The following is a 14579-nucleotide window of genomic DNA, read 5'->3' as shown; positions in this document are numbered from 1 at the left end:
TGAGTTACTTAAATCTGTTACGTACCCTCTTAGAGGTTTTATTTATGTTAAAAATTTAAAACAGTAGAACAAAGTGTGAATTCTGAGGTGCAATATTTTTGTTTGGTATGCGTGGTGCAGTTCAGGTAAAAATGGGAGATATTAATCTCAAATCTTTACATGTCTCTTGTATAATTATTCTCTGAATTTTTATGGTGTTCACATTTTCAGAAGTGTTTTGAATGTGTGACATTTGTTCAAACTTTGCTTGAAAATTATCCATTCGGTTGGTGATTACGGAAGAAAAAGGAGTGTGTTGTGACCATGGGGAAGCAAAAGAAAACACGGAAGTGCGCGGCCATGAAGCGGATTCTTAGCCTCAGAGATCGGAAGATTAAAGAAAATGACAGATTAAAACCTAAAAAGAAAGAGAAGAATGATCCCAGCACATAAGGAAAAAGAAGTTCCCCAACACCCTTTCTGCTTATTTTTCCAACATAATACACAGCTGGTCCCACCTTACCACATCCTCCTTGATACCAACTTTGTCGACTTTTCCATAAAAACCAAACTGTACTGTCTATATGCCAAGTGTATCCCTTGTATAACTGATTGTGTAATGGTTGAAATTGAGAAATTGGGGCAGAAGTATCGAATGGTTCTAATGATCGCCAAGGATCCAAGATTTGGATCCAATGATTACTGTGTACACACAAAGGCACCCATGCAGATGACTGCTTAGTACAGAGGGTAACTCAGCGTGTGTGTTACATTGTGGCCACAGTTGACTAGACCTTTAAAGAAGAATCCTTAAGATTCCTGGAGTTCCTATTATGTACATTTCTAACCATAGATACAACATTGAACGGATGCCAGATGATTATGGAGCCCCTCGATTTTAATTCTTACAAAACAGTTCCTTTGCCTTTCTTCGATCAACATACTCTTGTTATGAATTATTATTCTGTTGACCTATTTGGTCTATTATGAGCTGAGGATGGTTAAACATGCTCACTCTATTTTTTTTTTTTTTTAGGTAAAGTTTCGCTCTTGTTGCCCAGGCTGGGTGGGGTGCGGTGGCACGATCTCAGCTTGCTGCAGCCTCTGCCTCCCAGGTTCAGGTTCTCCTGCCTCCTCAGTCTCCCTCCCAAATGGCTGGGATTGCGAGTATGCACCACCATGCCGAGAATTTTTTTTTTTTTGGCACTCTTAGTTAAGACAAATACTTTTGTATTTTTAGTACAGAAAAATATGTCTCGACCTCCCTGGGTGCTGAGATTACAGGTGTGGGCCACCGTGCATGGCCTGCTCACTTTTTGATGCTATTTTGAAATTGATATTTTGTCTCAAAAATTTTAGGCCAAGCATGATGGCTCATGCCTGTGGTCTCAATACTTTGGGAGACTGAGATGGGCTGACTACCTTAGGTCAGGAGTTCGAGACCAGTCTGGACAACATGGCAAAACCCCATATCTACTAAAAATAGAGAAAAAGTTGGCTGGGTATGGTGTCGCATGCCTGGCTGCTGAGGAGGTTGGCTGGGGTCCTGTCTGCTGGGGAGGCTGAGGCAGCAGAGTCGCTTGAACCCAGGAGGCAGAGGTTGTGGTGGGCCAGGATTATGCCACTGCATTCCAGCCTGGGTGACAGAGTGAGACTGTCTCAAAAAAAAAAGTTTAATGATGGTCAAAGGATACAAAATCTCAGACAGAAAGAGTGTGTTTTATACTTTTTTGACTTCCGTTGTACAGTATGGTACATATACTTAGTGGAGTACTATACATTTCAAAATTGATGTTCTCATCACAGAAATGTATTTGAAGTATTGGATATGTTAACTAGCTTGATTTAATTATTCCACATTGTATCCACAATTTATGACATCACTTTAGAACCCACAAATTTATGCAATCATAAATCGTCAATTTACAATAAAAAAATTCTGTTGCATCTTTTTAGAAAAAGAATTATCCATTCTTTTCCATCTCTCCTTATCTATAAAAAAAATGCTGCCAAATGTAGTTGTAACAGTGAAACAGACTATACCAGTCAAATGAAGCTGTGTGCATAGTAAGGAAAATTTTCTGTTTTTATTTAACTTTTAAGTTCAGGGATACATGTGTGCAGGTGTTTTATATAGGTAAACTCGTGTCACAGGGATTTGATGTACAGATTATTTCATCACTCAGGTACTCAGACTAGTACCCAATAGTTATTTTTTCTGCTTTTCTCCCTCCTCCCAACCTCCATCCTCTGATAAGCTCCAGTGTCTGTCGTTTCCCTCTATGTGTCCATGTAGTCTCATCATTTAGCTCCTACTTATAAGTGAGAACATGTGGTATTTGATTTTCTGTTCCTGAGTTAGTTTGTTAAGGACTAATGGCCTCCAACTCCATCTATGTTCCTGCAAAGGACAAGATCTCATTCTTTTTATGGCTGCATAGTATTCCATAGCATACATGTACCACAATTTCTTTGTCCAGTCTTCTGATGATGGGCATTTAGGTCGATTCCATGTATTTACTATTGTGAATAGTGGTGCAATGAACCTATAAAGGCATGCATGTCTTTATGATAGAATGACTTATATTCTTTTGGGATTATACCCAGAAATGAGATTGCTGGGTCAAATGGTATTTCTGTCTTTAGGTCTTTGAGTAATTGCTACACTGTCTTTCACAAGGAACTAATTTACACTCCCACCAACACATATATTCCTTCTCTTTTTTTAACAACCAACCATGCCAGTATCTGTTGTGTTTTGACTTTTTAATAATAGGCATTCTGTTTGGTGTGAGATGGTATCTTGTTGTGGTTTTGATTTGCTTTTCTCGAATGATCAGTGATGTTGAGCGTTTTTTCATGATTGTTGGCTGCATGTATGTCTTCTTTTGAAAAGTGTTCATGTCATTCACCCACGTTAATGGGGTTGTTTGTTGTTATTTGTAAATTTGTTTAAGTTCCTGATAGATTCTATTGTGGATAGCATTACTGTGAATATTAGAACTTTGTCAGATGCATAGTTTGCAAACATTTTCTCCCATTCTCTAGGTTTTCTGTTCACTCTGTTGATAGCTTCCTTGGGTGTCCAGTAGCTCTTTAGTTTGAATAGAACCCATGTGTCAATTTTTGCTTTTGTTGCAATTCCTTTTGGTGTCTTCATTATGAAATCTAAGTCCAGGTTGTCTTCCGGGGATTTTATAGTTTTAGGTTTTCCATTTAAGTCTTTAATTCATCTTAAGTTATTTTTTGTATATGGTATAAAGAAGGGATGCAATTTCAATCTTTTGCATATGGGTAGACATTTATCCCAGCACCATTCATTGATCAGGGAATCCTTTCTCCATTGCTGATTTTTGTCAGCTTTGTTGAATATCGATAGTTATAGCTGTGTGGCCTTATTTCTAGGCTCTCTGTTCTGTTCCATTGCTCTATGTGTCTGTTTTCGTATCAGTACCCTGCTGTTTTGGTTACTGTGGCCCTGTAGTATAGTTCAAGTGGGGTTGGATTGCCTTAACTCTTCAGGCTTTTTTTGTTTTGGTTTCATGTGAATTTTAAAATAGTTTTTTTCTAGTTCTGTGAAAAATTTCAGTGATAGTTTAATAGGAATAGCATCAAATTTATGAATTGCTTTGGGCCTTATGGCCATTTTAATGAGATTGATTCTTCCTATTGATGAGCATGGAATGTTTTTTCCATCTGTTTGTGTCATCTCTAATTTTTTTGAGCAGTGTTTTATAGTTCTCATTGTAAAGATTGTTCACCTCCCTGGTTAGCTGTATTCCTAGGTATTGTATAATTTTTCTGTGTGGCAATTGTGAATGGGATTGTGTTTCTGATTTGGTACTTGGTTTGGCTGTTGGTGTATAAGAATGTTAGTGATTTTTGCACATTTATTTTGAATTCTGAGACTTTGCTGAAGTTGTTTATCAACTTAAGGAGCTTTTGGGCTGAGACTATGGGTTTTTCTAGATACAGGATCATGTCGCCTGCAAACAGGGGTAGTTTGACTTCTTCTCTTCTTATTTAGATGCCTTTTATTTCTTTCTCTTGCCTGATTGCCCTGCCTAGGACTTCCAATACTATGTTGAATCAGAGTGATGAGAGAGGGCATCCTTGTCTTGTGCTGATTTTCAAGGGGAATGCTTCAAGTTTTTGGGCATTCAGCATGATGTTAGCTGTGGGTTTGTCATAGATGGCTCTCATTATTTTGAGATATATTCCTTCAATATCTAATTTATTGAGAGTTTTTAACATGAAGGGGTGTTGAATTTTATTGAAAGCACTTTTGCATCTATTGAGGGAATCATGTGGTTTTGTCTTTAGTTGTGTTTATGTGATGAATCACACTTATTGATTCACATATGTTGAACCAAACTTGCATCCCAGAGATAAAGCCTACTTGATTGTGGTGGATAAGGTTTTTGATGTGCTGTTGGATTCAGTTTGCCAGTATTTTGTTGAGGATTTTCGCATCGATGTTCACCAAGGATATTATTGGCCTAAAATGGGTTTTGTTTTTATTTTGTTTTGTTTTGTTTTTTGTTTTTGCATCTCAACCAGGATTTGGTATCAGGATGATGCTGAACCTGTAGAATGAGTTAAGGATAATTCTCTCCTCTTCAATTTTTTGTGATAGTTTCAGCAGGAATGGTACCAGCTCTTCTTTGTACATGAGGTAGCATTCAGCTATGAATCCATCTGGGCCTGGGCTTTTTCTGGTTGGTAGGCTATTACTGACAATTTCAGAGCTTGTTATTGGTCTGTGCAGGGATTCAATTTCTTCTTGCTTCAGTCTTGGGTGGGTATATGTGTCCAGGAATTTATCAATTTCTTCTAGATTTTCTAGTTTATGTGCATAGAGATGTTTGTACTCTCCTGACAGTTATTTGTATTTCTAAGGGGTCAGTGTTAATATCCCCTTTGTTGTTTCTGATTGTGTTTATTTGAATCTTCTCTCTTTCTTCCTTATTAGTCTAGCTAGTGGTCTATCTATTTTATTAATATTTTTCAAAAGACCAGCTTCCAGGGTTTGTTGATCTTTTGAATGATTTCTTGTGTCTCCATTTCTTTCATTTCAGCTCTGATTTTGGTTATTTCCTGTCTTCTGCCAGCTTTGGGATTTGTTTGCTTTTGGTTCTCTAGTTCTTTTAGTTGTGACATTAGGTTAACATTGACTTTTGAAATACAGTTGTACCTTCAAGATACTGTGGATTCAATTTCAGATGACTGCAATAAAGTGAATATCACAATAAAGCAAGTCACACAAATTTTGGTTTCTCAGTGTGTATAAAAGTTATGCTTATACTATTACCATAGTCTATCAAGTGTACAATAGCATTATGTCTAAAGAAATAATGTGCATACCTTAATTGAGAATACTTTATTGCTAAAAAATGCTGGTGATCATTTAAGTCTTCAGCAAGTCATTTTTTTTTCTTTGCTTGTGGAGAGTCTTGCTTCAGTGTTGATGGCTGCTGACTTATTAGGTTGGTAGTTGCTGAAAATGGAGGTGGTTGTGGCCATTTCTTAAAATAAGATAAAAATAAAGTTTGCCACATCAATTAACTCTTCCTTTCATGAAAGATTTCTCTATAGCTTGCAATACTCTTTGATGACATTTTACCCACCATAGGCATTCTTTCAAAATTGAAATCAGTCCTCTCAAGCCCTGCCAGTGCCTTCTCATATAAGTTTAAGTAATATAATAAATTCTTTTTTGTCATTTCAACAACATTCACAGTGTCTTTACCAAGAGTAGGTTCTATCTCAAGAAACCATTTTCTTTACTTGTCCATAAGAAGCTTCTCATCCATTGAAGTTTTATCAGGAGAGTGCAGCAATTCAGTCACATTGTCAGGCATGGCTTCTACTTCTAGGTCTCCTGCTGTTTCCACATCTGTAGTTACTTTCTCCTCTCATGAACCATGAACGTTTTTAACAACATCTAAAATGGTGAATCCTTTCCAAGAGGTTTTATATTTATTTTGCCTAGATCCATCAGAGGAATCACTATCTATGGCAACTATAATAGTCTTATAAAATGAGCCTCATTTCTGAGGCTGGGTGTGGTGGTTCATACCTGTAATCCCAGCACTTTGGGAGACTGAGACAGGGGGATCACTTGAGGTCCGGAGTTCAAAACCAACCTGGCCAACATGGTGAAATGCTGTTTCTACTAAAAATATAAAAATTAGCCAGGCACTGTGGTGCATGCTTGTAATCCCAGCACTTTGGGAGGCTGAAGTGGGGGGAACACTTGAGGTCAGGAGTTCAAAACCAGCCTGGCCAACATGGTGAAACCCAGTCTCTAATAAAAATATAAAAATTAGCCAGGCAGAGTGGTGCATGCTTGTAATCCTAGCACTTTGGGAGGCCAAGGTGGGCAGATCACTTGAGGTCAGGAGTTTGAGACCAGCCTGGCCACCATGTTGAAACCCCATCTCTACTAACAATATGGGAAAAAAATTAGCTAGGTGTGGTGGCAGGTATCTGTAATCTCAGCAACTGGAAGGCTGAGGCAAGAGAATTACTTGAACCCAGGAGGTGGAGCTTGCACTGAGCCAAGATCACATCACTGCACTCCAGCCTGAGTGACAGAGTGAGAGTCTGTCTAAATAAATAAATGTATTTCTTAAATAACAAGACTTGAAAGAAAAAATTACTCCTTGCTCCTTGAGCTGCAGAACGGATGCTGAGTTAGCAAGCATGAACATAGCATTCATCTCCTTGTCCAACTTCATCAGAACTCTTGGGTGACTAGATGCATTGCCAATTAACAGTAATATTTTGAAATGAACCTTTTTTTCTGAGCAGTAGTTCTTAGCTGTGGGTTTTAAATATTTAGTAAACCATGCTGTAAACAGAAGTGCTGTCATCAGGCTTTATTGTTCCATTGCTAGAGCATAGGCAGAGTAGATTTAGCATAATGTTTAAGGGCCCTAGAATTTTTAGAGTAGTAAATAAACATTGGCTTCAACTGAAAGTCACCATCTGCATTAGCTCCTAACAAGAAAATCAGTTGGTCCTTTGAAGTTTTGAAGCTTTGAAGCCAGGCATTGACTTTTCTCTAGCTTTGAAAGCCCTAGACAACATCTTCCTACAACAGAAGCCTGTTTGGTCTACCTTGAAAATCTGTTGTTTAGTGTAGTCACCTTCAAGAACTGTCTTAACTAGGTCTTCCGGATAACTTGTTGCAGCTTCTCCATCAGCACTTGCTGCTTCACCTTGAACTTTTATGTTATGAAGTTGGCTTCTTTCCTTAAAGCTCAAGAACCAACCTTTTCTAGCTCAAATTTTTCTTCTACAGCTTTGTCACCTCTTTCAACCTTCAGAGAATGGAAGAGAGTTCAAGTCTTGCTCTGGATTAGGCTTTGACTTAAGCAAATGTTGAGGTTGGTTTGATCTTCTATCCAGACCACAATTACTTTCTCCAAATCAGCAGTAAGGCTTTTTATTTTTATCTTTCTTTTTTGTCATTCATGTGTTCACTGGAGTTTTAATGTCCTTCTAGGACTTTTCCTTTGCATTCACAATTTGGGTAACTGGTGCAAGAGGCCTAGCTTATGGCCAGTTTTGGCTTTTGGCATGCCTTCCTCACTAAGCTTAATCATTTCTAGTTTTCTATTTAAAGTGAAAGAAGTGTGACTCTTCCTTTCACTTGGACACTTAGAGGCCATTTTAGGGTCATTAACTGGCTTCGTTTTAATATTCTTGGGTCCCAAGAAATAGGGGGGCCTGAATGGAGGGAGATGGGGGCATGGCCGAGTTGGTGGGGCAATCTGAACACACACATTTTTTTGAGACGGAGTTTCGCTCTTGTTACCCAGGCTGGAGTGCAATGGCGCGATCTCGGCTCACCGCAACCTCCGCCTCCTGGGTTCAGGCAATTCTCCTGCCTCATCCTCCTGAGTAGCTGGGATTACAGGCACGCGCCACCATGCCCAGCTAATTTTTTGTATTTTTAGTAGAGAAGGGGTTTCACCATGTTGACCAGGATGGTCTCAATCTCTTGACCTCGGAACACACACATTTATCCATTAAGTTTGCTGTCTTATATGGGAATAGTTCGTGGTGCCCCCAAACCATTACAATAGTAATATCAAGAATCATTGGTCACAGATTACCATAACAGGTATAACAATATTGAAAAACAGGGTGGGCACAGTGGCTCATGCCTATAATCCCAGCATTTTTGGAGGCTAAGGCAGAAGGATAACAGAATTTTGTGTTGAATTGTAAAAATTCTCTAGCAGAAATTTTCAACTCTGGAGACCATTGAAATCCACTAGAATTTATCCCCCTAAAACAAAAGTACAGTATTCTCATTTCTAGAAGTTGTGAAATTGGTTTGTAGGAATTTCTGACAAACCGTTTATATATGGGATGCTTCATGTAAAAGAAACTTTTCACAGAGTGGAGAGGGTAAGGAGGCTGTATCTGGTTCCTGCTCTTACCACTGTTAGAATGCATTGAGCTCCATAGAGACAGTGCTGGGGCAAGTGGGAGCTAGATGGGCACTGAGTGACTCTGTGCCTCGCTGAGGAAAAAATAACTAAACATGGGCAAAGGAGATCCTAAGAAGCCAAGAGGTAAAATGTTATCACATGCATTTCTTGTGCAAACTTGTCAGAAGGAGCATAAGAAGCTTCCGTCAACTTCTCAGAGTTTTCTAAGAAGTGCTCAGAAAGAAAGAAGCCAGGTGCAGTGGCTCATGCCTGTAATCTCAGCACTTTGAGAGGCCAAAGCGGGTGGATCACTTGAGGTCAGGAGTTCAAGACTAGCCTGGCCAACATGGTGAAACCCCATCTCTACTAATAATCCAAAAATTAACTGGGCATGGTGTTGGGGGCCTGTAATCCCAGCTCCTCAGAAGGCTGAGGCAAGAGAATCACTTGAACCCCCGAGGCGGAGGCTGCAGTGAACTGAGACCTCACCAATGCACTCCACCCTGGGCGACAAAGACTGACTCTGTCTTAGGGGGAAAAAAGTGCTCAGAGAGGTGGAAGACCATGTCTGCTAAAGAGAAAGGAAAATTTGAAGATATGGCAAAGGCCAACTAGGCCCTTTATGAAAGAGAAATGAAAACCTATACCCACCTAAAGGCGAGACAAAAAAGAAGTTAAAGGATCCCAGTGCACCCAAGAGGCCTCCTGCAGCCTGTTTCATGTTCTATTCTGAGTGTTACTCCACAATCCAAGAACATCCTGGCCTGTCCCATTGGTGATGTTGAGAAGAAATGGGAGAGATGTGGAATAACACTGCTGCAGATGACAAGCAGCCACATGAAAAGAAGGCTGCGTGAGGGAAATACAAAAGGATCCTGCTGGGTATCCAACTAAAGGAAAGCCTGATGCAGCAAAAAAGAGAGTAGTCAAGGCTGAAAAAAGCAAGAGGAAGAAGGAAGGGGAGGAAGATGAAGAGGATGATGAGAAGGAGGAAGATGAAGATGAAGAGGATGATGATGAATAAATGGATTCTAGTGCAGTTTATTTTCTTATCTATAAAGCATTTAACCCCCCTGTACACAACTCACTCATTTTAAAGAAAAAAATGGAAATTTAAGGCTTTAACATCAATTAATGTAAAGCTTTAATTATCTCTAAAACATTTATCTTTATGTTTTCCTTTTTGATCTTATAATTTGTATTTAGTATTATTTTATACTGTCATACTTACACATACAGAGTTCAACAAAAGAAACTTTTCACTGTCTGCATTTCTTTTCTATTTAATTTTCCCCACTACTTTTCATTTTATTTCATAATAATTTCTGAACCTAATTTTTCATATAGAGAAAGGGACTTAAAACGCAGTGCCCTGCAGACGTGACGTATTTGAGGTACATCACTGGTAAAAGACAGCTTTCCCTGCTTGCCACAGGTTCCAAGTGCCAAATTCACACTCCCAAAGACCAGTTCTCTACAAATTAATTTTTTGAGTTGGTGCACAAATATGTCAGCTGCCTTGCCCTTTGTGATTCTGGTGTATCATGTCACTTTCCAGAGTTTCTCGCGGGATTGGGGTTCGGCTGCTCACTGTGGTGGCCGGTTCAACCACAAACCCAGCATTGGGTCTTCTTTTCTGTTTTCTGTTTCACTGCCTCACCACCCTACTGGTATCTCTAGTACCTCCCAAATAAACTCAGATCCATGTATCCTGGAGGAACCAGTATCATTTAATCTAGAACAGTCCCCAACTTTTTTTTTTTTTTTTTGAGACGGAGTCTTGCTCTGTCACCACGTTGGAGTGCAATGGCACTACCTCGCCTCAGTGCAACCTCCACCTCCCGGGTTCAAGCAATTCTTCTGCCTCAGCCTCTGGAGTAGCTGGGACTACAGGTGTGCGCCACCAGGCCCATCTAATTTTTGTACTTTTAGTAGAGACGGGGTTTCACCATGTTGGTCCGGATGGTCTCCATCTCTTGACGTTGGCCTCTGCTTCCTCGGCCTCCCAAAGTGCTGAGATTGCAGGCATGACCACTGCGCCCGGCCCCCAACTTTTTTTTAATGCCAATTATTTATTAAGGAAACATAGGCAGCTTTCCACTACAATGGCCCATCTTCAGGATTTATCTGATTGCTTCTTCATGGTATTATTTAACTTTTTCTACTATTCCCTGTATTTCTGGTAAATGGAAGACCCAAAAGTTGCTTAAAGTAATGTAAAGCTTTATTGGTAAGAATATTTCACAGGCAATGTTATTTATATTATATAACATTAGAATACATGCTGTGGTGGAACTATCAAACATGGCATAACATCTTAACATAGATGTTAAGATCTACCAGTGGGTTCAGCTGGGGACAGTCTGACTCCTTCATTGTTAAGGTGTGTTTTCCACCTTATAACCTCTAATCTGTGAGTTGATAACTTGACACCTCATAAATCTCCAGTTCCCCATTGTGGCAGGCAAAATAATGGTCTCTCCTAGACATGTTTATGCCCTAATCTCTAGAACCGGTGAATATGTTAAGTTACATGGCAAGAGAAAATAAAGGTTGTAGAAGGAATTTAAGTTGCTAAACAGCTGACCTTAAAAAGATTATTATGGGATTATCATGGATAACGCAGGTGAGCCTAATTAATCACAAGGTCTTTTAAAGTGGAAAAGGGATGCTTAGAGGGGGTCCGGGTCAGAGAGAAGTTTGAAGCTGTTCCACTGCTCGCATTGAAACAGGAAGGAGCAACTAGCCAAGGAATGAAGGCAGCTTCTAGAATCTGGAAAAGGCAAAGAACTGAATTCTTTCCTAGGGCCTGGCTATGGTTTGAAAATTTTTATCTTCCCCCAAACTCATGTTGAAATTTAATTGTCATTGTAAAAATATTGAGACATGGGAGTTTTAAGGAGTGATTAGGCCCCGAGGACTCTGCTCTCACAGGTGAGATTAATGCAGTTATAAAAGGGCAAGTTTGTCTTCTGTCTCTCTTTGTCCTTCAACCATGTGATGCCTTCTGCCATGCCATGATGCACCAAGAAGGCCCTTACCAGCTGCTGGCACCTTAATATTGGACTTCCCAGCCTCCAGAACTGTGAGCCAATACATTTTTATTCATTATAAATTAGAAGATCTGCAGTATTCTGTTATAACAGCACAAAACAGACCAGAACAGGCCTGCATTAAGAACACAGCCTGTGTGAACCTTGATTTTAGCTCATTGAAATCTATTTTAGGCTTCTAACCTTCAGAACTATAAGATAATGCATTTACTTTATTATTGTTTTAAGCCACTACTTTCTGGTAATTTGTTACAGAAGCAATAGGAAGCTAATATCCACTGAAGTTTCATTGAATGTATTTTGTATCCATTGTTCATTGTTACCTAGAATATTATTCCATAAGGGTTACAAAAAAATGTTTTTCTAATTTCTTCAACATTTTCTAGCTGGAATTCTTTTATAAGAAAAAAATGTTTCCTTTTCAACCAAGGCTATACAGTTTTATATAATTTGACATGTGGTTTGAATAGAAAAGTCAGAATTAATACTTAATAATTTTCATTAACTGCCAAATTCAGAGTTAAGAATGGAGACAATAGCTATTTCCAACAGTGATAAATACGTTTTTAAAAATTATCATACGGGACAGGCATAGTGGCTGATGCCTGTAATCCCAGCACATTGGGAGACTGAGGTGAAAGGATCACTGGAAGCCAGGAGTTTGAAACCAGCCTGGGCAACATAACAATACTTAACTTCCTAAACAAAATTATTATTATAAGTGTTGACCTCAGGTAAGATACTTCTTTTCTCTGTGTCTTATTTTCCTCATTTACAAAATAGGGATAAAAACAGTCTTAGTTTGTAGTTTGTCACCAAGATTAATAGTAATGATGATAATAATTACTACATTCATACACCTAATAACAGACCCTCAAAATATATGAAGGAAAAGTTGACAAAATTGAAGATAGAAGTAGAATGTTCTACAATAATAGTCTTAGTATTCAACAATTCACTTTTAGTAATGGATAAAACAACCAGGCAGAAAATAAGTAAGGCAGCCTTAAAAAGGGATGAGGTTCTGATACGTGTTACAACATAGATGAACCTTGAAGATGTTATGCCAAGTGAAAGAAGCCAGACAAAAACAGGACAAATAACGTATTATTACACTTATATGAGGTACTTAGAACAGTCAAATGTATAGATAGAAAGTAGAACAATGGCTGTCAGGGCCTGGAGGGAGGGGAAAGAGAAATAAGTGCTTCGTGGGTACAGGGTTTCAGTATGGGTGATTCAAGTTTGGGAGATGGATGGTGCTGAGGGTTGCACAAAAAGGTGAGTGTAATTGATGCTACTGAACCATACACTTAAAAATGATTAAAATGGTAGATTTTATGTCGTGACCATTTTATCACAATAAAAATAAATTTAAAACATACAATACAAATGTAGTGCTGACTCTGTTCTACATACTGTTCTAAGTACTTTACATAACATAAACATACTTATGTAAGTAATGCACTTAGCATAAAGCCTAAAATTTAGAAGGCGTTTAATGAATGGTAGCTAATGATAACAATATTTTAAATCTCTATTTAAAAAATAAGAGACTGAGGCTTGGGGATCTTAAGGGACTTGTCCAAGATCACTCAGCCTGAAGGTGTCGGTACAGGGTCAATACAGACTCCAAAACCCTCAGTGTCTTGCTTTGCTGCTTCCCATGAATTACTGAATCTTATAGCCAGCAACTAATAGCAATGGAAAAGATATAGGGAAATAAATCCATTAATGCAAACAGCCGTTAGGCATCACAATTTTCAGTGCAAAAAAAATTCTAAAATTATAATTTTAGTGCAAGAGAAAATTATAAAATTAGGAGTTGTACAAGAAAAGATGTTCAATATCACCAATCATCAGGGAAATGCAAATGTAAACAATCATGGGATACTAGTACTCAACCACTAGAATGATTAAAGTGAAAAAGTCTGATAATATCAAATGATGACAAGCTTGGGGCGTAATTAGAACTTTCATACATGCTAATGGGAATGCAAAATTGTTCGACTACTTTGGAAAACAGCTTGGCATATCTAATAAAATTAAACATGCACTGATATTTTCTAACAGTTCTTACATGTTTTTTCAAGAGAAAAATAAAACACTTGTTCACACAAAGATTTGTACTGGAGTGTTTACAGCAGCTTTACTAATAATAGTCAAAAGCTGGGGACAAAACAAATGTTCATCAGCTGGTAAATGGATAAAGAAAGTGTTGTATACTCACACGATGGAATTATATTTTTGGCAATAAAAATAAATGTAATATTATATGCAGAAATGTATGAATCTCAAAAGCATTAAGAGGTCAAACACAAAAAACATATTATCAAAAAAATATTGCAACAAATTTAGTTTAAAGGTCTCACTCAGTTGGCTTTATTAAGATTCTAGAATTGGGCAACACTTATTTCATAAACTGGAATAATTGTTCCCATGGCTCAAGCAGAGGATGTTGGCTTCATAGACAGAAAAGGCTGAAGAAAGCAGAAACACAGAACAAAAACTGGATTGGTAATTTCAAAGTTACTTCCCTTGTAAGGCTAGGACAGGAAGACAGAACAATGGGATATAACTGATGGGTTAACAACCTGTTACTCCAGGTTACTCTTTGTTGTAAGGGTTAGAACAGAGGAAACTTCATTCACATGCTGATAGAAGGTTGAAATTGGCCTGTTTGGGAAATTAGGCTCTTTCTCACTTCTGTTTTCCAAAAGGGCAGATAGCAGGTCAGTTTTGGTTTGGTGAGTCTGGGTGACTCCATTTTGAGTTTTAGTCTTGTCTGTTGGGGCCCAGTGTAGGAGTTTAGTCCAAAACAATGGCCTCCCGGCTAGGCATGGGCTCACACCTGTAATGCCAGCACTTTGGGAGATCAAGGTTGGAAGATTGCTTGAACTCAGGAGTTCAAGATCAGCCTTGGCAACACAGCAAGATTACAGCTCTACAAAAAATAAAAATAAGAAAATTAGCCCAGTGTGGTGGTGTACACCTGTAGTCCTAGCTACCAGGGAGGCTGAAGCAGAAGGATTGCTTGAGTCTGGGAGGTAAAGGCTATAGTGACCTGTGATCGTGCCATTGCACTCCAGCTGGGGGTGACAGA

At 38.7% G+C, this 14579-nt stretch overlaps 1 pseudogene; it reads left to right on the top strand.

The window, feature by feature from the left end:
• The first annotated feature begins 303 nt into the window (after positions 1–303).
• Positions 304–881, top strand: LOC100394508 (rRNA-processing protein FCF1 homolog pseudogene; annotated as a pseudogene).
• Positions 882–14579: the final 13698 nt, after the last annotated feature.

The sequence above is a fragment of the Callithrix jacchus genome, chromosome 7 (genome assembly GCF_049354715.1).
Source record: "Callithrix jacchus isolate 240 chromosome 7, calJac240_pri, whole genome shotgun sequence".
Taxonomy (NCBI): domain Eukaryota; kingdom Metazoa; phylum Chordata; class Mammalia; order Primates; family Cebidae; genus Callithrix; species Callithrix jacchus.
The sequence above is the reverse complement of the archived record's forward strand: the minus strand, read 5'-3'. Positions and strand labels throughout refer to the sequence as shown.